The sequence below is a fragment of the Bombus terrestris genome, chromosome 11, assembly GCF_910591885.1.
Source record: "Bombus terrestris chromosome 11, iyBomTerr1.2, whole genome shotgun sequence".
NCBI lineage: Eukaryota > Metazoa > Arthropoda > Insecta > Hymenoptera > Apidae > Bombus > Bombus terrestris.
The window spans coordinates 20,597,614-20,623,940 of record NC_063279.1 but is presented as its reverse complement, the minus strand read 5'-3'; positions in this window follow the sequence as shown (position 1 = coordinate 20,623,940).

Sequence of the window (26,327 nt, the reverse complement as noted above, 5' to 3'; positions counted from 1 at the left end):
AACGTTATACGTGATGTGGCAATACTATATAACGTTATACGTTATTACGTAATAGTATATAACGTTATACGTTATATAGTAATAGTATATAACGTTATACGTTATATAGTAATAGTATATAACGTTATACGTTATATAGTAATATTATATAACGTTATGCGTTATATAGTAATAGTATATAACGTTATACGTTATATAGTAATAGTATATAACGTTATGCGTTATATAGTAATAGTATATAACGTTATACGATAGTACGGAATAGTATATATCGTTATACGTTATATAGTAATAGTATGTAACGTTATACGTTATATAGTAATAGTATATAACGTTATACGTTATATAGTAATAGTATATAACGTTATAGGTTATATAGTAATAGTATATAACGTTATACGTTATATAGTAATAGTATATAACGTTATGCGTTATATAGTAATAGTATATAACGTTATACGATAGTACGAAATAGTATATATCGTTATACGTTATATAGTAATAGTATATAACGTTATAAGTTATATAGTAATAGTATATAACGTTATGCGTTATATAGTAATTGTATATAACGTTATACGTTATTACGTAATATTATATAACGTTATGCGTTATATAGTAATAGTATATAACGTTATACGTTATATAGTAATAGTATATAACGTTATGCGTTATATAGTAATAGTATATAACGTTATACGATAGTACGGAATAGTATATATCGTTATACGTTATATAGTAATAGTATATAACGTTATACGTTAGTACGTAATAATATACAACGTTATACGTGATATGGCAGTACTATATAACGTTATACGTTATTACGTAATAGTATATAACGTTATACGTTATTACGTAATAGTATATGACGTTATACGTTATATAGTAATAGTATATAACGTTATACGTTATATAGTGATATTATATAACGTTATGCGTTATATAGTAATAGTATATAACGTTATACGTTATATAGTAATAGTATATAACGTTATACGTTATATAGTAATAGTATATAACGTTATACGTTATATAGTAATAGTATATAACGTTATACGTTATATAGTACAAGTATATAACGTTATACGTTATATAGTAATAGTATATAACGTTATGCGTTATATAGTAATATTATATAACGTTATGCGTTATATAGTAATAGTATATAACGTTATACGTTATATAGTAATAGTATATAACGTTATACGTTATATAGTAATAGTATATAACGTTATACGTTATATAGTAGTAGTATATAACGTTATACGTTAATACGTAATAGTATATAACGTTATGCGTTATATAGTAATAGTATATAACGTCATCCGTTATATAGTATAAGTATATAATGTTATACGTTATGTAGTAATAGTATATAACGTTATACGTTATATAGTAATATTATATAACGTTATGCGTTATATAGTAATATTATATAACGTTATGCGTTATATACTAATAGTATATAACGTTATACGTTATATAGTAATAGTATATAACGTTATACGTTATATAGTACAAGTATATAACGTTATACGTTATATAGTAATAGTATATAACGTTATGCGTTATATAGTAATATTATATAACGTTATGCGTTATATAGTAATAGTATATAACGTCATCCGTTATATAGTATAAGTATATAACGTTATACGTTATGTAGTAATAGTATATAACGTTATACGTTATATAGTAATAGTATATAACGTTATGCGTTATATAGTAATAGTATATAACGTTATACGTTATATAGTAATAGTATATAACGTTATACGTTATATAGTAATAGTATATAACGTTATACGTTATATAGTAATGGTATATAACGTTATACGTTATATAGTACAAGTATATAACGTTATACGTTATATAGTAATAGTATATAACGTTATGCGTTATATAGTAATATTATATAACGTTATGCGTTATATAGTAATAGTATATAACGTCATCCGTTATATAGTATAAGTATATAACGTTATACGTTATGTAGTAATAGTATATAACGTTATACGTTATATAGTAATATTATATAACGTTATGCGTTATATAGTAATATTATATAACGTTATGCGTTATATAGTAATAGTATATAACGTTATACGTTATATAGTAATAGTATATAACGTTATAAGTTATATAGTAATAGTATATAACGTTATACGTTATATAGTAATGGTATATAACGTTATACGTTATATAGTAATATTATATAACGTTATGCGTTATATAGTAATAGTATATAACGTTATACGTTATATAGTAATAGTATATAACGTTATACGTTATATAGTAATAGTATATAACGTTATACGTTATATAGTAATAGTATATAACGTTATACGTTATATAGTAATAGTATATAACGTTATACGTTATATAGTAATAGTATATAACGTTATACGATATATAGTAATAGTATATAACGTTATGCGTTATATAGTAATAGTATATAACGTTATACGTTATATAGTAATGGTATATAACGTTATGCGTTATATAGTAATAGTATATAACGTTATACGTTATATAGTAATAGTATATAACGTTATACGTTATATAGTAATAGTATATAACGTTATGCGTTATATAGTAATAGTATATAACGTTATACGTTATATAGTAATAGTATATAACGTTATGCGTTATATAGTAATAGTATATAACGTTATACGATAGTACGGAATAGTATATATCGTTATACGTTATATAGTAATAGTATATAACGTTATACGTTAGTACGTAATAATATACAACGTTATACGTGATATGGCAATACTATATAACGTTATACGTTATTACGTAATAGTATATAACGTTATACGTTATATAGTAATAGTATATAACGTTATGCGTTATATAGTAATAGTATATAACGTTATACGTTATATAGTAATAGTATATAACGTTGTGCGTTATATAGTAATAGTATATAACGTTATACGATAGTACGGAATAGTATATATCGTTATACGTTATATAGTAATAGTATATAACGTTATACGTTATATAGTAATAGTATATAACGTTATACGTTATATAGTAATAGTATATAACGCTATACGTTATATAGTAATAGTATATAACGTTATACGTTATATAGTAATAGTATATAGCGTTATACGTTATATAGTAATACTATATAACGTTATGCGTTATATAGTAATAGTATATAACGTTATACGATAGTACGAAATAGTATATATCGTTATACGTTATATAGTAATAGTATATAACGTTATACGTTATATAGTAATAGTATATAACGTTATACGTTATATAGTAATAGTATATAACGTTATACGTTATATAGTAATAGTATATAACGTTATGCGTTATATAGTAATAGTATATAACGTTATACGATAGTACGGAATAGTATATATCGTTATACGTTATATAGTAATAGTATATAACGTTATACGTTAGTACGTAATAATATACAACGTTATACGTGATATGGCAATACTATATAACGTTATACGTTATTACGTAATAGTATATAACGTTATACGTTATATAGTAATAGTATATAACGTTATACGTTATTACGTAATAGTATATAACGTTATACGTTATATAGTAATATTATATAACGTTATACGTTATATAGTAATAGTATATAACGTTATACGTTATATAGTAACATTATATAACGTTATGCGTTATATAGTAATAGTATATAACGTTATACGATAGTACGGAATAGTATATATCGTTATACGTTATATAGTAATAGTATATAACGTTATACGTTAGTACGTAATAATATACAACGTTATACGTGATATGGCAATACTATATAACGTTATACGTTATTACGTAATAGTATATAACGTTATACGTTATATAGTAATAGTATATAACGTTATACGTTATATAGTAATAGTATATAACGTTATACGTTATATAGTAATATTATATAACGTTATGCGTTATATAGTAATAGTATATAACGTTATACGTTATATAGTAATAGTATATAACGTTATGCGTTATATAGTAATAGTATATAACGTTATACGATAGTACGGAATAGTATATATCGTTATACGTTATATAGTAATAGTATGTAACGTTATACGTTATATAGTAATAGTATATAACGTTATACGTTATATAGTAATAGTATATAACGTTATAGGTTATATAGTAATAGTATATAACGTTATACGTTATATAGTAATAGTATATAACGTTATGCGTTATATAGTAATAGTATATAACGTTATACGATAGTACGAAATAGTATATATCGTTATACGTTATATAGTAATAGTATATAACGTTATAAGTTATATAGTAATAGTATATAACGTTATGCGTTATATAGTAATTGTATATAACGTTATACGTTATTACGTAATATTATATAACGTTATGCGTTATATAGTAATAGTATATAACGTTATACGTTATATAGTAATAGTATATAACGTTATGCGTTATATAGTAATAGTATATAACGTTATACGATAGTACGGAATAGTATATATCGTTATACGTTATATAGTAATAGTATATAACGTTATACGTTAGTACGTAATAATATACAACGTTATACGTGATATGGCAATACTATATAACGTTATACGTTATTACGTAATAGTATATAACGTTATACGTTATATAGTAATAGTATATAACGTTATACGTTATATAGTAATAGTATATAACGTTATACGTTATATAGTAATATTATATAACGTTATGCGTTATATAGTAATAGTATATAACGTTATACGTTATATAGTAATAGTATATAACGTTATGCGTTATATAGTAATAGTATATAACGTTTTACGTTATATAGTAATAGTATATAACGTTATGCGTTATATAGTAATAGTATATAACGTTATACGATAGTACGGAATAGTATATATCGTTATACGTTATATAGTAATAGTATATAACGTTATACGTTAGTACGTAATAATATACAACGTTATACGTGATATGGCAGTACTATATAACGTTATACGTTATTACGTAATAGTATATAACGTTATACGTTATTACGTAATAGTATATGACGTTATACGTTATATAGTAATAGTATATAACGTTATACGTTATATAGTGATATTATATAACGTTATGCGTTATATAGTAATAGTATATAACGTTATACGTTATATAGTAATAGTATATAACGTTATACGTTATATAGTAATAGTATATAACGTTATACGTTATATAGTACAAGTATATAACGTTATACGTTATATAGTAATAGTATATAACGTTATGCGTTATATAGTAATATTATATAACGTTATGCGTTATATAGTAATAGTATATAACGTTATACGTTATATAGTAATAGTATATAACGTTATACGTTATATAGTAATAGTATATAACGTTATACGTTATATAGTAGTAGTATATAACGTTATACGTTAATACGTAATAGTATATAACGTTATGCGTTATATAGTAATAGTATATAACGTCATCCGTTATATAGTATAAGTATATAATGTTATACGTTATGTAGTAATAGTATATAACGTTATACGTTATATAGTAATATTATATAACGTTATGCGTTATATAGTAATATTATATAACGTTATGCGTTATATACTAATAGTATATAACGTTATACGTTATATAGTAATAGTATATAACGTTATACGTTATATAGTACAAGTATATAACGTTATACGTTATATAGTAATAGTATATAACGTTATGCGTTATATAGTAATATTATATAACGTTATGCGTTATATAGTAATAGTATATAACGTCATCCGTTATATAGTATAAGTATATAACGTTATACGTTATGTAGTAATAGTATATAACGTTATACGTTATATAGTAATAGTATATAACGTTATGCGTTATATAGTAATAGTATATAACGTTATACGTTATATAGTAATAGTATATAACGTTATACGTTATATAGTAATAGTATATAACGTTATACGTTATATAGTAATGGTATATAACGTTATACGTTATATAGTACAAGTATATAACGTTATACGTTATATAGTAATAGTATATAACGTTATGCGTTATATAGTAATAGTATATAACGTTATGCGTTATATAGTAATAGTATATAACGTCATCCGTTATATAGTATAAGTATATAACGTTATACGTTATGTAGTAATAGTATATAACGTTATACGTTATATAGTAATATTATATAACGTTATGCGTTATATAGTAATATTATATAACGTTATGCGTTATATAGTAATAGTATATAACGTTATACGTTATATAGTAATAGTATATAACGTTATAAGTTATATAGTAATAGTATATAACGTTATACGTTATATAGTAATGGTATATAACGTTATACGTTATATAGTAATATTATATAACGTTATGCGTTATATAGTAATAGTATATAACGTTATACGTTATATAGTAATAGTATATAACGTTATACGTTATATAGTAATAGTATATAACGTTATACGTTATATAGTAATAGTATATAACGTTATACGTTATATAGTAATAGTATATAACGTTATACGTTATATAGTAATAGTATATAACGTTATACGATATATAGTAATAGTATATAACGTTATGCGTTATATAGTAATAGTATATAACGTTATACGATAGTACGAAATAGTATATATCGTTATACGTTATATAGTAATAGTATATAACGTTATACGTTATATAGTAATGGTATATAACGTTATGCGTTATATAGTAATAGTATATAACGTTATACGTTATATAGTAATAGTATATAACGTTATACGTTATATAGTAATAGTATATAACGTTATGCGTTATATAGTAATAGTATATAACGTTATACGTTATATAGTAATAGTATATAACGTTATGCGTTATATAGTAATAGTATATAACGTTATACGATAGTACGGAATAGTATATATCGTTATACGTTATATAGTAATAGTATATAACGTTATACGTTAGTACGTAATAATATACAACGTTATACGTGATATGGCAATACTATATAACGTTATACGTTATTACGTAATAGTATATAACGTTATACGTTATATAGTAATAGTATATAACGTTATGCGTTATATAGTAATAGTATATAACGTTATACGTTATATAGTAATAGTATATAACGTTGTGCGTTATATAGTAATAGTATATAACGTTATACGATAGTACGGAATAGTATATATCGTTATACGTTATATAGTAATAGTATATAACGTTATACGTTATATAGTAATAGTATATAACATTATACGTTATATAGTAATAGTATATAACGTTATACGTTATATAGTAATAGTATATAACGTTATACGTTATATAGTAATAGTATATAGCGTTATACGTTATATACTATTACTATATAACGTTATGCGTTATATAGTAATAGTATATAACGTTATACGATAGTACGAAATAGTATATATCGTTATACGTTATATAGTAATAGTATATAACGTTATACGTTATATAGTAATAGTATATAACGTTATACGTTATATAGTAATTGTATATAACGTTATACGTTATTACGTAATATTATATAACGTTATGCGTTATATAGTAATAGTATATAACGTTATACGTTATATAGTAATAGTATATAACGTTATGCGTTATATAGTAATAGTATATAACGTTATACGATAGTACGGAATAGTATATATCGTTATACGTTATATAGTAATAGTATATAACGTTATACGTTAGTACGTAATAATATACAACGTTATACGTGATATGGCAATACTATATAACGTTATACGTTATTACGTAATAGTATATAACGTTATACGTTATATAGTAATATTATATAACGTTATGCGTTATATAGTAATATTATATAACGTTATACGTTATATAGTAATAGTATATAACGTTGTGCGTTATATAGTAATAGTTTATAACGTTATACGTTATATAGTAATAGTATATAACGTTATGCGTTATATAGTAATAGTATATAACGTTATACGATAGTACGGAATAGTATATATCGTTATACGTTATATAGTAATAGTATATAACGTTATACGTTAGTACGTAATAATATACAACGTTATACGTGATATGGCAATACTATATAACGTTATACGTTATTACGTAATAGTATATAACGTTATACGTTATATAGTAATAGTATATAACGTATAAAGTTATATAGTAATAGTATATAACGTTATACGATAGTACGGAATAGTATATATCGTTATACGTTATATAGTAATAGTATATAACGTTATACGTTATATAGTAATAGTATATAACGTTATGCGTTATATAGTAATAGTATATAACGTTATACGATAGTACGGAATAGTATATATCGTTATACGTTATATAGTAATAGTATATAACGTTATACGTTATATAGTAATAGTATATAACGTTATACGTTATATAGTAATAGTATATAACGTTATACGTTATATAGTAATAGTATATAACGTTATACGTTATATACTATTACTATATAACGCATAACGTTATATAGTAATAGTATATAACGTTATACGATAGTACGGAATAGTATATATCGTTATACGTTATATAGTAATAGTATATAACGTTATACGTTATATAGTAATAGTATATAACGTTATGCGTTATATAGTAATAGTATATAACGTTATACGATAGTACGGAATAGTATATATCGTTATACGTTATATAGTAATAGTATATAACGTTATACGTTAGTACGTAATAATATACAACGTTATACGTGATATGGCAATACTATATAACGTTATACGTTATTACGTAATAGTATATAACGTTATACGTTATATAGTAATAGTATATAACGTATAACGTTATATAGTAATAGTATATAACGTTATACGATAGTACGGAATAGTATATATCGTTATACGTTATATAGTAATAGTATATAACGTTATACGTTATATAGTAATAGTATATAACGTTATGCGTTATATAGTAATAGTATATAACGTTATACGATAGTACGGAATAGTATATATCGTTATACGTTATATAGTAATAGTATATAACGTTATACGTTATATAGTAATAGTATATAACGTTATACGTTATATAGTAATAGTATATAACGTTATACGTTATATAGTAATAGTATATAACGTTATACGTTATATAGTAATAGTATATAACGTTATGCGTTATATAGTAATAGTATATAACGTTATACGATAGTACGAAATAGTATATATCGTTATACGTTATATAGTAATAGTATATAACGTTATAAGTTATATAGTAATAGTATATAACGTTATGCGTTATATAGTAATTGTATATAACGTTATACGTTATTACGTAATATTATATAACGTTATGCGTTATATAGTAATAGTATATAACGTTATACGTTATATAGTAATAGTATATAACGTTATGCGTTATATAGTAATAGTATATAACGTTATACGATAGTACGGAATAGTATATATCGTTATACGTTATATAGTAATAGTATATAACGTTATACGTTAGTACGTAATAATATACAACGTTATACGTGATATGGCAATACTATATAACGTTATACGTTATTACGTAATAGTATATAACGTTATACGTTATATAGTAATAGTATATAACGTTATACGTTATATAGTAATAGTATATAACGTTATACGTTATATAGTAATATTATATAACGTTATGCGTTATATAGTAATAGTATATAACGTTATACGTTATATAGTAATAGTATATAACGTTATGCGTTATATAGTAATAGTATATAACGTTATACGTTATATAGTAATAGTATATAACGTTATGCGTTATATAGTAATAGTATATAACGTTATACGATAGTACGGAATAGTATATATCGTTATACGTTATATAGTAATAGTATATAACGTTATACGTTATATAGTAATAGTATATAACGTTATACGTTATATAGTAATAGTATATAACGTTATACGTTATATAGTAATATTATATAACGTTATAAGTTATTACGTAATAGTATATAACGTTATGCGTTATATAGTAATAGTATATAGCGTCATCCGTTATATAGTATAAGTATATAACGTTATACGTTATGTAGTAATAGTATATAACGTTATACGTTATATAGTAATAGTATATAACGTTATACGTTATATAGTACAAGTATATAACGTTATACGTTATATAGTAATAGTATATAACGTTATGCGTTATATAGTAATATTATATAACGTTATGCGTTATATAGTAATAGTATATAACGTTATACGTTATATAGTAATAGTATATAACGTTATACGTTATATAGTAATAGTATATAACGTTATACGTTATATAGTAGTAGTATATAACGTTATACGTTAATACGTAATAGTATATAACGTTATGCGTTATATAGTAATAGTATATAGCGTCATCCGTTATATAGTATAAGTATATAACGTTATACGTTATGTAGTAATAGTATATAACGTTATACGTTATATAGTAATATTATATAACGTTATGCGTTATATAGTAATATTATATAACGTTATGCGTTATATACTAATAGTATATAACGTTATACGTTATATAGTAATAGTATATAACGTTATAAGTTATATAGTAATAGTATATAACGTTATACGTTATATAGTAATGGTATATAACGTTATACGTTATATAGTAATAGTATATAACGTTATGCGTTATATAGTAATAGTATTTAACGTTATACGATAGTACGAAATAGTATATATCGTTATACGTTATATAGTAATAGTATATAACGTTATACGTTATATAGTAATGGTATATAACGTTATGCGTTATATAGTAATAGTATATAACGTTATACGTTATATAGTAATAGTATATAACGTTATACGTTATATAGTAATAGTATATAACGTTATGCGTTATATAGTAATAGTATATAACGTTATACGTTATATAGTAATAGTATATAACGTTATACGTTATATAGTAATAGTATATAACGTTATACGTTATATAGTAATGGTATATAACGTTATACGTTATATAGTAATATTATATAACGTTATGCGTTATATAGTAATAGTATATAACGTTATACGTTATATAGTAATAGTATATAACGCTATACGTTATATAGTAATAGTATATAACGTTATACGTTATATAGTAATAGTATATAACGTTATACGTTATATAGTAATAGTATATAACGTTATACGTTAATACGTAATAGTATATATCGTTATACGTTATATAGTAATAGTATATAACGTTATGCGTTATATGGTAATAGTATATAACGTCATCCGTTATATAGTATAAGTATATAACGTTATACGTTATGTAGTAATAGTATATAACGTTATATAGTAATATTATATAACGTTATGCGTTATATAGTAATATTATATAACGTTATACGTTATATAGTAATAGTATATAACGTTATACGTTATATAGTAATAGTATATAACGTTATACGTTATGTAGTAATAGTATATAACGTTATGCGTTATATAGTAATATTGTATAACGTTATGCGTTATATAGTAATATTATATAACGTTATGCGTTATATAGTAATAGTATATAACGTTATACGTTATATAGTAATAGTATATAACGTTATACGTTATATAGTAATAGTATATAACGTTATACGTTATATAGTAATGGTATATAACGTTATACGTTATATAGTAATATTATATAACGTTATGCGTTATATAGTAATAGTATATAACGTTATACGTTATATAGTAATAGTATATAACGTTATACGATAGTACGGAATAGTATATATCGTTATACGTTATATAGTAATAGTATATAACGTTATACGTTAGTACGTAATAATATACAACGTTATACGTGATATGGCAGTACTATATAACGTTATACGTTATTACGTAATAGTATATAACGTTATACGTTATTACGTAATAGTATATGACGTTATACGTTATATAGTAATAGTATATAACGTTATACGTTATATAGTGATATTATATAACGTTATGCGTTATATAGTAATAGTATATAACGTTATACGTTATATAGTAATAGTATATAACGTTATACGTTATATAGTAATAGTATATAACGTTATACGTTATATAGTACAAGTATATAACGTTATACGTTATATAGTAATAGTATATAACGTTATGCGTTATATAGTAATATTATATAACGTTATGCGTTATATAGTAATAGTATATAACGTTATACGTTATATAGTAATAGTATATAACGTTATACGTTATATAGTAATAGTATATAACGTTATACGTTATATAGTAGGTAGTATATAACGTTATACGTTAATACGTAATAGTATATAACGTTATGCGTTATATAGTAATAGTATATAACGTCATCCGTTATATAGTATAAGTATATAACGTTATACGTTATGTAGTAATAGTATATAACGTTATACGTTATATAGTAATATTATATAACGTTATGCGTTATATAGTAATATTATATAACGTTATGCGTTATATACTAATAGTATATAACGTTATACGTTATATAGTAATAGTATATAACGTTATAAGTTATATAGTAATAGTATATAACGTTATACGTTATATAGTAATGGTATATAACGTTATACGTTATATAGTAATATTATATAACGTTATGCGTTATATAGTAATAGTATATAACGTTATACGTTATATAGTAATAGTATATAACGTTATACGTTATATAGTAATAGTATATAACGTTATACGTTATATAGTAATAGTATATGACGTTATACGTTATATAGTAATAGTATATAACGTTATGCGTTATATAGTAATAGTATTTAACGTTATACGATAGTACGAAATAGTATATATCGTTATACGTTATATAGTAATAGTATATAACGTTATACGTTATATAGTAATGGTATATAACGTTATGCGTTATATAGTAATAGTATATAACGTTATACGTTATATAGTAATAGTATATAACGTTATACGTTATATAGTAATAGTATATAACGTTATACGTTATATAGTAATAGTATATAACGTTATACGATATATCGTAATAGTATATAACGTTATACGTTATATAGTAATAGTATATAACGTTATACGTTATATAGTAATAGTATATAACGTTATACGTTATATAGTAATAGTATATAACGTTATACGTTATATAGTAATATTATATAACGTTATAAGTTATTACGTAATAGTATATAACGTTATACGTTATATAGTAATAGTATATAACGTTATACGTTATATAGTAATAGCATATAACGTTATACGTTATATAGTAATAGTATATAACGTTATACGTTAATACATAATAGTATATATCGTTATACCTTATATAGTAATAGTATATAACGTTATACGTTATATAGTAATAGTATATAACGTTATACGTTATATAGTAATATTATATAACGTTATGCGTTATATAGTAATATTATATAACGTTATGCGTTATATAGTAATAGTATATAACATTATACGTTATATAGTAATAGTATATAACGTTATACGTTATATAGTAATAGTATATAACGTTATACGTTATATAGTAATAGTATATAACGTTATACGTTATGTAGTAATAGTATATAACGTTATACGTTATATAGTAATATTGTATAACGTTATGCGTTATATAGTAATATTATATAACGTTATGCGTTATATAGTAATAGTATATAACGTTATACGTTATATAGTAATAGTATATAACGTTATACGTTATATAGTAATAGTATATAACGTTATACGTTATATAGTAATGGTATATAACGTTATACGTTATATAGTAATATTATATAACGTTATGCGTTATATAGTAATAGTATATAACGTTATACGTTATATAGTAATAGTATATAACGCTATACGTTATATAGTAATAGTATATAACGTTATACGTTATATAGTAATAGTATATAACGTTATACGTTATATAGTAATAGTATATAACGTTATACGTTAATACGTAATAGTATATATCGTTATACGTTATATAGTAATAGTATATAACGTTATGCGTTATATGGTAATAGTATATAACGTCATCCGTTATATAGTATAAGTATATAACGTTATACGTTATGTAGTAATAGTATATAACGTTATATAGTAATATTATATAACGTTATGCGTTATATAGTAATATTATATAACGTTATGCGTTATATAGTAATAGTATATAACGTTATACGTTATATAGTAATAGTATATAACGTTATACGTTATATAGTAATAGTATATAACGTTATACGTTATATAGTAATGGTATATAGCGTTATACGTTATATAGTAATATTATATAACGTTATGCGTTATATAGTAATAGTATATAACGTTATACGTTATATAGTAAGAGTATATAACTTTATACGTTATATAGTAATAGTATATAACGTTATACGTTAATACGTTATAGTATATAACGTTATACGTTATATAGTAATAGTATATAACGTTATACGTTATATAGTAATAGTATATAGCGTTATACGTTAGTACGTAATAATATACAACGTTATACGTGATATGGCAATACTATATAACGTTATACGTTATGTAGTAATAGTATATAACGTTATACGTTATATAGTAATATTATATAACGTTATGCGTTATATAGTAATATTATATAACGTTATGCGTTATATAGTAATAGTATATAACGTTATACGTTATATAGTATAAGTATATAACGTTATACGTTATGTAGTAATAGTATATAACGTTATGCGTTATATAGTAATAGTAAATAACGTTATACGTTATATAGTAATACTATATAACGTTATACGTTATATAGTAATGGTATATAACGTTATACGTTATATAGTAATAGTATATAACGTTATACGTTATATAGTAATAGTATATAACGTTATGCGTTATATAGTAATATTATATAACGTTATGCGTTATATAGTAATAGTATATAACGTTATACGTTATATAGTAATAGTATATAACGTTATACGTTATATAGTAATAGTATATAACGTTATACGTTATATAGTAGTAGTATATAACGTTATACGTTAATACGTAATAGTATATAACGTTATGCGTTATATAGTAATAGTATATAACGTCATCCGTTATATAGTATAAGTATATAACGTTATACGTTATGTAGTAATAGTATATAACGTTATACGTTATATAGTAATATTATATAACGTTATGCGTTATATAGTAATATTATATAACGTTATGCGTTATATAGTAATAGTATATAACGTTATACGTTATATAGTAATAGGATATAACGTTATACGTTATATAGTAATAGTATATAACGTTATACGTTATATAGTAATGGTATATAACGTTATACGTTATATAGTAATATTATATAACGTTATGCGTTATATAGTAATAGTATATAACGTTATACGTTATATAGTAATAGTATATAACGTTATACGTTATATAGTAATAGTATATAACGTTATACGTTATATAGTAATAGTATATAAAGTTATACGCTATATAGTAATAGTATATAACGTTATGCGTTATATAGTAATAGTATATAACGTTATACGATAGTACGAAATAGTATATATCGTTATACGTTATATAGTAATAGTATATAACGTTATACGTTATATAGTAATTGTATATAACGTTATACGTTATATAGTAATAGTATATAACGTTATACGTTATATAGTAATAGTATATAACGTTATACGTTATATAGTAATAGTATATAACGTTATACGTTATATAGTAATGGTATATAACGTTATACGTTATATAGTAATAGTATATAACGTTATACGTTATATAGTAATAGTATATAACGTTATGCGTTATATAGTAATTGTATATAACGTTATACGTTATTACGTAATATTATATAACGTTATGCGTTATATAGTAATAGTATATAACGTTATACGATAGTACGGAATAGTATATATCGTTATACGTTATATAGTAATAGTATATAACGTTATACGTTAGTACGTAATAATATACAACGTTATACGTGATATGGCAGTACTATATAACGTTATACGTTATTACGTAATAGTATATAACGTTATACGTTATTACGTAATAGTATATGACGTTATACGTTATATAGTAATAGTATATAACGTTATACGTTATATAGTAATATTATATAACGTTATGCGTTATATAGTAATAGTATATAACGTTATACGTTATATAGTAATAGTATATAACGTTATGCGTTATATAGTAATAGTATATAACGTTATACGATAGTACGAAATAGTATATATCGTTATACGTTATATAGTAATAGTATATAACGTTATAAGTTATATAGTAATAGTATATAACGTTATACGTTATATAGTAATGGTATATAACGTTATGCGTTATATAGTACAAGTATATAACGTTATACGTTATATAGTAATAGTATATAACGTTATCCGTTATATAGTAATATTATATAACGTTATGCGTTATATAGTAATAGTATATAACGTCATCCGTTATATAGTATAAGTATATAACGTTATACGTTATGTAGTAATAGTATATAACGTTATACGTTATATAGTAATATTATATAACGTTATGCGTTATATAGTAATATTATATAACGTTATGCGTTATATAGTAATAGTATATAACGTTATACGTTATATAGTAATAGTATATAACGTTATAAGTTATATAGTAATAGTATATAACGTTATACGTTATATAGTAATGGTATATAACGTTATACGTTATATAGTAATATTATATAACGTTATGCGTTATATAGTAATAGTATATAACGTTATACGTTATATAGTAATAGTATACAACGTTATACGTTATATAGTAATAGTATAGAACGTTATACGTTATATAGTAATAGTATATAACGTTATACGTTATATAGTAATAGTATATAACGTTATACGTTATATAGTAATAGTATATAACGTTATACGATATATAGTAATAGTATATAACGTTATGCGTTATATAGTAATAGTATATAACGTTATACGATAGTACGAAATAGTATATATCGTTATACGTTATATAGTAATAGTATATAACGTTATACGTTATATAGTAATGGTATATAACGTTATGCGTTATATAGTAATATTATATAACGTTATGCGTTATATAGTAATAGTATATAACGTTATACGTTATATAGTAATAGTATATAACGTTATAAGTTATATAGTAATAGTATATAACGTTATACGTTATATAGTAATGGTATATAACGTTATACGTTATATAGTAATATTATATAACGTTATGCGTTATATAGTAATAGTATATAACGTCATCCGTTATATAGTATAAGTATATAACGTTATACGTTATGTAGTAATAGTATATAACGTTATACGTTATATAGTAATATTATATAACGTTATGCGTTATATAGTAATATTATATAACGTTATGCGTTATATAGTAATAGTATATAACGTTATACGTTATATAGTAATAGTATATAACGTTATAAGTTATATAGTAATAGTATATAACGTTATACGTTATATAGTAATGGTATATAACGTTATACGTTATATAGTAATATTACATAACGTTATGCGTTATATAGTAATAGTATATAACGTTATACGATAGTACGGAATAGTATATATCGTTATACGTTATATAGTAATAGTATATAACGTTATACGTTAGTACGTAATAATATACAACGTTATACGTGATATGGCAATACTATATAACGTTATACGTTATTACGTAATAGTATATAACGTTATACGTTATATAGTAATAGTATATAACGTTATACGTTATATAGTAATAGTATATAACGTTATACGTTATATAGTAATATTATATAACGTTATACGTTATATAGTAATAGTATATAACGTTATACGTTATATAGTAATAGTATATAACGTTGTGCGTTATATAGTAATAGTATATAACGTTATACGATAGTACGGAATAGTATATATCGTTATACGTTATATAGTAATAGTATATAACGTTATACGTTATATAGTAATAGTATATAACGTTATACGTTATATAGTAATAGTATATAACGTTATACGTTATATAGTAATAGTATATAACGTTATACGTTATATAGTAATAGTATATAACGTTGTGCGTTATATAGTAATAGTTTATAACGTTATACGTTATATAGTAATAGTATATAACGTTATGCGTTATATAGTAATAGTATATAACGTTATACGATAGTACGGAATAGTATATATCGTTATACGTTATATAGTAATAGTATATAACGTTATACGTTAGTACGTAATAATATACAACGTTATACGTGATATGGCAATACTATATAACGTTATACGTTATATAGTAATAGTATATAACGTTGTGCGTTATATAGTAATAGTATATAACGTTATACGTTATATAGTAATAGTATATAACGTTATACGTTATATAGTAATATTATATAACGTTATGCGTTATATAGTAATAGTATATAACGTTATACGATAGTACGGAATAGTATATATCGTTATACGTTATATAGTAATAGTATATAACGTTATACGTTATATAGTAATAGTATATAACGTTATACGTTATATAGTAATAGTATATAACGTTATACGTTATATAGTAATAGTATATAACGTTATGCGTTATATAGTAATAGTATATAACGTTATACGATAGTACGAAATAGTATATATCGTTATACGTTATATAGTAATAGTATATAACGTTATAAGTTATATAGTAATAGTATATAACGTTATGCGTTATATAGTAATTGTATATAACGTTATACGTTATTACGTAATATTATATAACGTTATGCGTTATATAGTAATAGTATATAACGTTATACGTTATATAGTAATAGTATATAACGTTATGCGTTATATAGTAATAGTATATAACGTTATACGATAGTACGGAATAGTATATATCGTTATACGTTATATAGTAATAGTATATAACGTTATACGTTAGTACGTAATAATATACAACGTTATACGTGATATGGCAATACTATATAACGTTATACGTTATTACGTAATAGTATATAACGTTATACGTTATATAGTAATAGTATATAACGTTATACGTTATTTAGTAATAGTATATAACGTTATACGTTATATAGTAATATTATATAACGTTATGCGTTATATAGTAATAGTATATAACGTTATACGTTATATAGTAATAGTATATAACGTTATGCGTTATATAGTAATAGTATATAACGTTATACGTTATATAGTAATAGTATATAACGTTATGCGTTATATAGTAATAGTATATAACGTTATACGATAGTACGGAATAGTATATATCGTTATACGTTATATAGTAATAGTATATAACGTTATACGTTAGTACGTAATAATATACAACGTTATACGTGATACGGCAGTACTATATAACGTTATACGTTATTACGTAATAGTATATAACGTTATACGTTATTACGTAATAGTATATGACGTTATACGTTATATAGTAATAGTATATAACGTTATACGTTATATAGTGATATTATATAACGTTATGCGTTATATAGTAATAGTATATAACGTTATACGTTATATAGTAATAGTATATAACGTTATACGTTATATAGTAATAGTATATAACGTTATACGTTATATAGTACAAGTATATAACGTTATACGTTATATAGTAATAGTATATAACGTTATGCGTTATATAGTAATATTATATAACGTTATGCGTTATATAGTAATAGTATATAACGTTATACGTTATATAGTAATAGTATATAACGTTATACGTTATATAGTAATAGTATATAACGTTATACGTTATATAGTAATAGTATATAACGTTATACGTTAATACGTAATAGTATATAACGTTATGCGTTATATAGTAATAGTATATAACGTCATCCGTTATATAGTATAAGTATATAACGTTATACGTTATGTAGTAATAGTATATAACGTTATACGTTATATAGTAATATTATATAACGTTATGCGTTATATAGTAATATTATATAACGTTATGCGTTATATACTATTACTATATAACGTTATACGTTATATAGTAATAGTATATAACGTTATAAGTTATATAGTAATAGTATATAACGTTATACGTTATATAGTAATGGTATATAACGTTATACGTTATATAGTAATATTATATAACGTTATGCGTTATATAGTAATAGTATATAACGTTATACGTTATATAGTAATAGTATATAACGTTATACGTTATATAGTAATAGTATATAACGTTATACGTTATATAGTAATAGTATATGACGTTATACGTTATATAGTAATAGTATATAACGTTATGCGTTATATAGTAATAGTATTTAACGTTATACGATAGTACGAAATAGTATATATCGTTATACGTTATATAGTAATAGTATATAACGTTATACGTTATATAGTAATGGTATATAACGTTATGCGTTATATAGTAATAGTATATAACGTTATACGTTATATAGTAATAGTATATAACGTTATACGTTATATAGTAATAGTATATAACGTTATGCGTTATATAGTAATAGTATATAACGTTATACGTTATATAGTACTAGTATATAACGTTATGCGTTATATAGTAATAGTATATAACGTTATACGATAGTACGGAATAGAATATATCGTTATACGTTATATAGTAATAGTATATAACGTTATACGTTAGTACGTAATAATATACAACGTTATACGTGATATGGCAATACTATATAACGTTATACGTTATTACGTAATAGTATATAACGTTATACGTTATATAGTAATAGTATATAACGTTATACGTTATATAGTAATAGTATATAACGTTATACGTTATATAGTAATATTATATAACGTTATACGTTATATAGTAATAGTATATAACGTTATACGTTATATAGTAATAGTATATAACGTTGTGCGTTATATAGTAATAGTATATAACGTTATACGATAGTACGGAATAGTATATACCGTTATACGTTATATAGTAATAGTATATAACGTTATACGTTACATAGTAATAGTATATAACGTTATACGTTATATAGTAATAGTATATAACGTTATACGTTATATAGTAATAGTATATAACGTTATACGTTATATAGTAATAGTATATAACGTTATACGATAGTACGGAATAGTATATATCGTTATACGTTATATAGTAATAGTATATAACGTTATACGTTAGTACGTAATAATATACAACGTTATACGTGATATGGCAATACTATATAACGTTATACGTTATTACGTAATAGTATATAACGTTATACGTTATATAGTAATATTATATAACGTTATGCGTTATATAGTAATATTATATAACGTTATACGTTATATAGTAATAGTATATAACGTTGTGCGTTATATAGTAATAGTTTATAACGTTATACGTTATATAGTAATAGTATATAACGTTATGCGTTATATAGTAATAGTATATAACGTTATACGATAGAACGGAATAGTATATATCGTTATACGTTATATAGTAATAGTATATAACGTTATACGTTAGTACGTAATAATATACAACGTTATACGTGATATGGCAATACTATATAACGTTATACGTTATTACGTAATAGTATATAACGTTATACGTTATATAGTAATAGTATATAACGTTATACGTTATATAGTAATAGTATATAACGTTATACGTTATATAGTAATATTATATAACGTTATGCGTTATATAGTAATAGTATATAACGTTATACGTTATATAGTAATAGTATATAACGTTATGCGTTATATAGTAATAGTATATAACGTTATACGATAGTACGGAATAGTATATATCGTTATACGTTATATAGTAATAGTATATAACGTTATACGTTATATAGTAATAGTATATAACGTTATACGTTATATAGTAATAGTATATAACGTTATACGTTATATAGTAATAGTATATAACGTTATACGTTATATAGTAATAGTATATAACGTTATGCGTTATATAGTAATAGTATATAACGTTATACGATAGTACGAAATAGTATATATCGTTATACGTTATATAGTAATAGTATATAACGTTATACGTTATATAGTAATAGTATATAACGTTATACGTTATATAGTAATAGTATATAACGTTATACGTTATATAGTAATAGTATATAACGTTATACGTTATATAGTAATAGTATATAACGTTATGCGTTATATAGTAATTGTATATAACGTTATACGTTATTACGTAATATTATATAACGTTATGCGTTATATAGTAATAGTATATAACGTTATACATTATATAGTAATAGTATATAACGTTATGCGTTATATAGTAATAGTATATAACGTTATACGATAGTACGGAATAGTATATATCGTTATACGTTATATAGTAATAGTATATAACGTTATACGTTAGTACGTAATAATATACAACGTTATACGTGATATGGCAATACTATATAACGTTATACGTTATTACGTAATAGTATATAACGTTATACGTTATATAGTAATAGTATATAACGTTATACGTTATATAGTAATAGTATATAACGTTATACGTTATATAGTAATATTATATAACGTTATGCGTTATATAGTAATAGTATATAACGTTATACGTTATATAGTAATAGTATATAACGTTATGCGTTATATAGTAATAGTATATAACGTTATACGATAGTACGGAATAGTATATATCGTTATACGTTATATAGTAATAGTATATAACGTTATACGTTATATAGTAATAGTATATAACGTTATACGTTATATAGTAATAGTATATAACGTTATACGTTATATAGTAATAGTATATAACGTTATGCGTTATATACTATTACTATATAACGTTATACGTTATATAGTAATAGTATATAACGTTATAAGTTATATAGTAATAGTATATAACGTTATACGTTATATAGTAATGGTATATAACGTTATACGTTATATAGTAATATTATATAACGTTATGCGTTATATAGTAATAGTATATAACGTTATACGTTATATAGTAATAGTATATAACGTTATACGTTATATAGTAATAGTATATAACGTTATACGTTATATAGTAATAGTATATGACGTTATACGTTATATAGTAATAGTATATAACGTTATGCGTTATATAGTAATAGTATTTAACGTTATACGATAGTACGAAATAGTATATATCGTTATACGTTATATAGTAATAGTATATAACGTTATACGTTATATAGTAATGGTATATAACGTTATGCGTTATATAGTAATAGTATATAACGTTATACGTTATATAGTAATAGTATATAACGTTATACGTTATATAGTAATAGTATATAACGTTATGCGTTATATAGTAATAGTATATAACGTTATACGTTATATAGTACTAGTATATAACGTTATGCGTTATATAGTAACAGTATATAACGTTATACGATAGTACGGAATGGAATATATCGTTATACGTTATATAGTAATAGTATATAACGTTATACGTTAGTACGTAATAATATACAACGTTATACGTGATATGGCAATACTATATAACGTTATACGTTATTACGTAATAGTATATAACGTTATACGTTATATAGTAATAGTATATAACGTTATACGTTATATAGTAATAGTATATAACGTTATACGTTATATAGTAATATTATATAACGTTATACGTTATATAGTAATAGTATATAACGTTATACGTTATATAGTAATAGTATATAACGTTGTGCGTTATATAGTAATAGTATATAACGTTATACGTTATATAGTAATAGTATATAACGTTATACGTTATATAGTAATAGTATATAACGTTATACGTTATATAGTAATAGTATATAACGTTATACGATAGTACGGAATAGTATATATCGTTATACGTTATATAGTAATAGTATATAACGTTATACGTTAGTACGTAATAATATACAACGTTATACGTGATATGGCAATACTATATAACGTTATACGTTATTACGTAATAGTATATAACGTTATACGTTATATAGTAATATTATATAACGTTATGCGTTATATAGTAATATTATATAACGTTATACGTTATATAGTAATAGTATATAACGTTGTGCGTTATATAGTAATAGTTTATAACGTTATACGTTATATAGTAATAGTATATAACGTTATGCGTTATATAGTAATAGTATATAACGTTATACGATAGTACGGAATAGTATATATCGTTATACGTTATATAGTAATAGTATATAACGTTATACGTTAGTACGTAATAATATACAACGTTATACGTGATATGGCAATACTATATAACGTTATACGTTATTACGTAATAGTATATAACGGTATACGTTATATAGTAATAGTATATAACGTTATACGTTATATAGTAATAGTATATAACGTTATACGTTATATAGTAATATTATATAACGTTATGCGTTATATAGTAATAGTATATAACGTTATACGTTATATAGTAATAGTATATAACGTTATGCGTTATATAGTAATAGTATATAACGTTATACGATAGTACGGAATAGTATATATCGTTATACGTTATATAGTAATAGTATATAACGTTATACGTTATATAGTAATAGTATATAACGTTATACGTTATATAGTAATAGTATATAACGTTATACGTTATATAGTAATAGTATATAACGTTATACGTTATATAGTAATAGTATATAACGTTATGCGTTATATAGTAATAGTATATAACGTTATACGATAGTACGAAATAGTATATATCGTTATACGTTATATAGTAATAGTATATAACGTTATACGTTATATAGTAATAGTATATAACGTTATGCGTTATATAGTAATTGTATATAACGTTATACGTTATTACGTAATATTATATAACGTTATGCGTTATATAGTAATAGTATATAACGTTATACGTTATATAGTAATAGTATATAACGTTATGCGTTATATAGTAATAGTATATAACGTTATACGATAGTACGGAATAGTATATATCGTTATACGTTATATAGTAATAATATACAACGTTATACGTGATATGGCAATACTATATAACGTTATACGTTATTACGTAATAGTATATAACGTTATACGTTATATAGTAATATTATATAACGTTATGCGTTATATAGTAATAGTATATAACGCTATACGTTATTTAGTAATAGTATATAACGTTGTGCGTTATATAGTAATAGTTTATAACGTTATACGATAGTACGGAATAGTATATATCGTTATACGTTATATAGTGATAGTATATAACGTTATACGTTATATAGTAATAGTATATAACGTTATACGTTATATAGTAATAGTATATAACGTTATACGTTAGTACGTAATAATATACAACGTTATACGTGATATGGCAATACTATATAACGTTATACGTTATTACGTAATAGTATATAACGTTATACGTTATATAGTAATATTATATAACGTTATGCGTTATATAGTAATAGTATATAACGTTATACGTTATATAGTAATAGTATATAACGTTGTGCGTTATATAGTAATAGTTTATAACGTTATACGATAGTACGGAATAGTATATATCGTTATACGTTATATAGTGGTAGTATATAACGTTATACGTTATATAGTAATAGTATATAACGTTATACGTTATATAGTAATATTATATAACGTTATGCGTTATATAGTAATAGTATATAACGTTATACGTTATATAGTAATAGTATATAACGTTATACGTTATAAAGTAATAGTATATAACGTTATACGTTAATACGTAATAGTATGTCGAATTGTCGTTTGGATTTCGAGCGCGAGACGAATCTTCGTTAGCATTTGCCATCATGCTGTTCAATAAAGGTTGTATTTACATAAAATTATATTTCTTTACAAAGTTTGATAAATAATTAGTTTATCGGTTAACTAAGATAACAAACAATAAGTAAACAAATGCTTTAAATAATATTCTTGGGTTCTGTAACGAATCCACGGTCAATGGGAAACTTTCTGTACGTTTTAATATATTTTGATAGCACACTGACACGTTCACTCTGGCACAGGGTTTCCCCAAGACTCACCCAAGACGATGACAGTAAACTCTCCAAGGAGATTGCAAAATAAAGGACAGATACAGTTACATATATCAAATACATATTGATCGGGAATATCAACAAATTCCCAAGCGCCGTAACTAGGCAGTTCCACATAAACCAGCATTGCTCCTGATCAAGACTTGATTGTTTATACAGCGTATCCCTTAACACTGGAACCTCCTTTGTAAAACATTTCGTTCATCCCGTGACCGTGGCTACGTTCGGCGACCAGTTATGTCACCCCGAGCCCAAGTATTGAGAAATCTTCCAAAAGAAAGGCTCGATGTCTCTGCATCTCCGACAAGTATATATCGTTATACGTTATATAGTAATAGTATATAACGTTATACGTTATATAGTAATAGTATATAACGTTATACGTTATA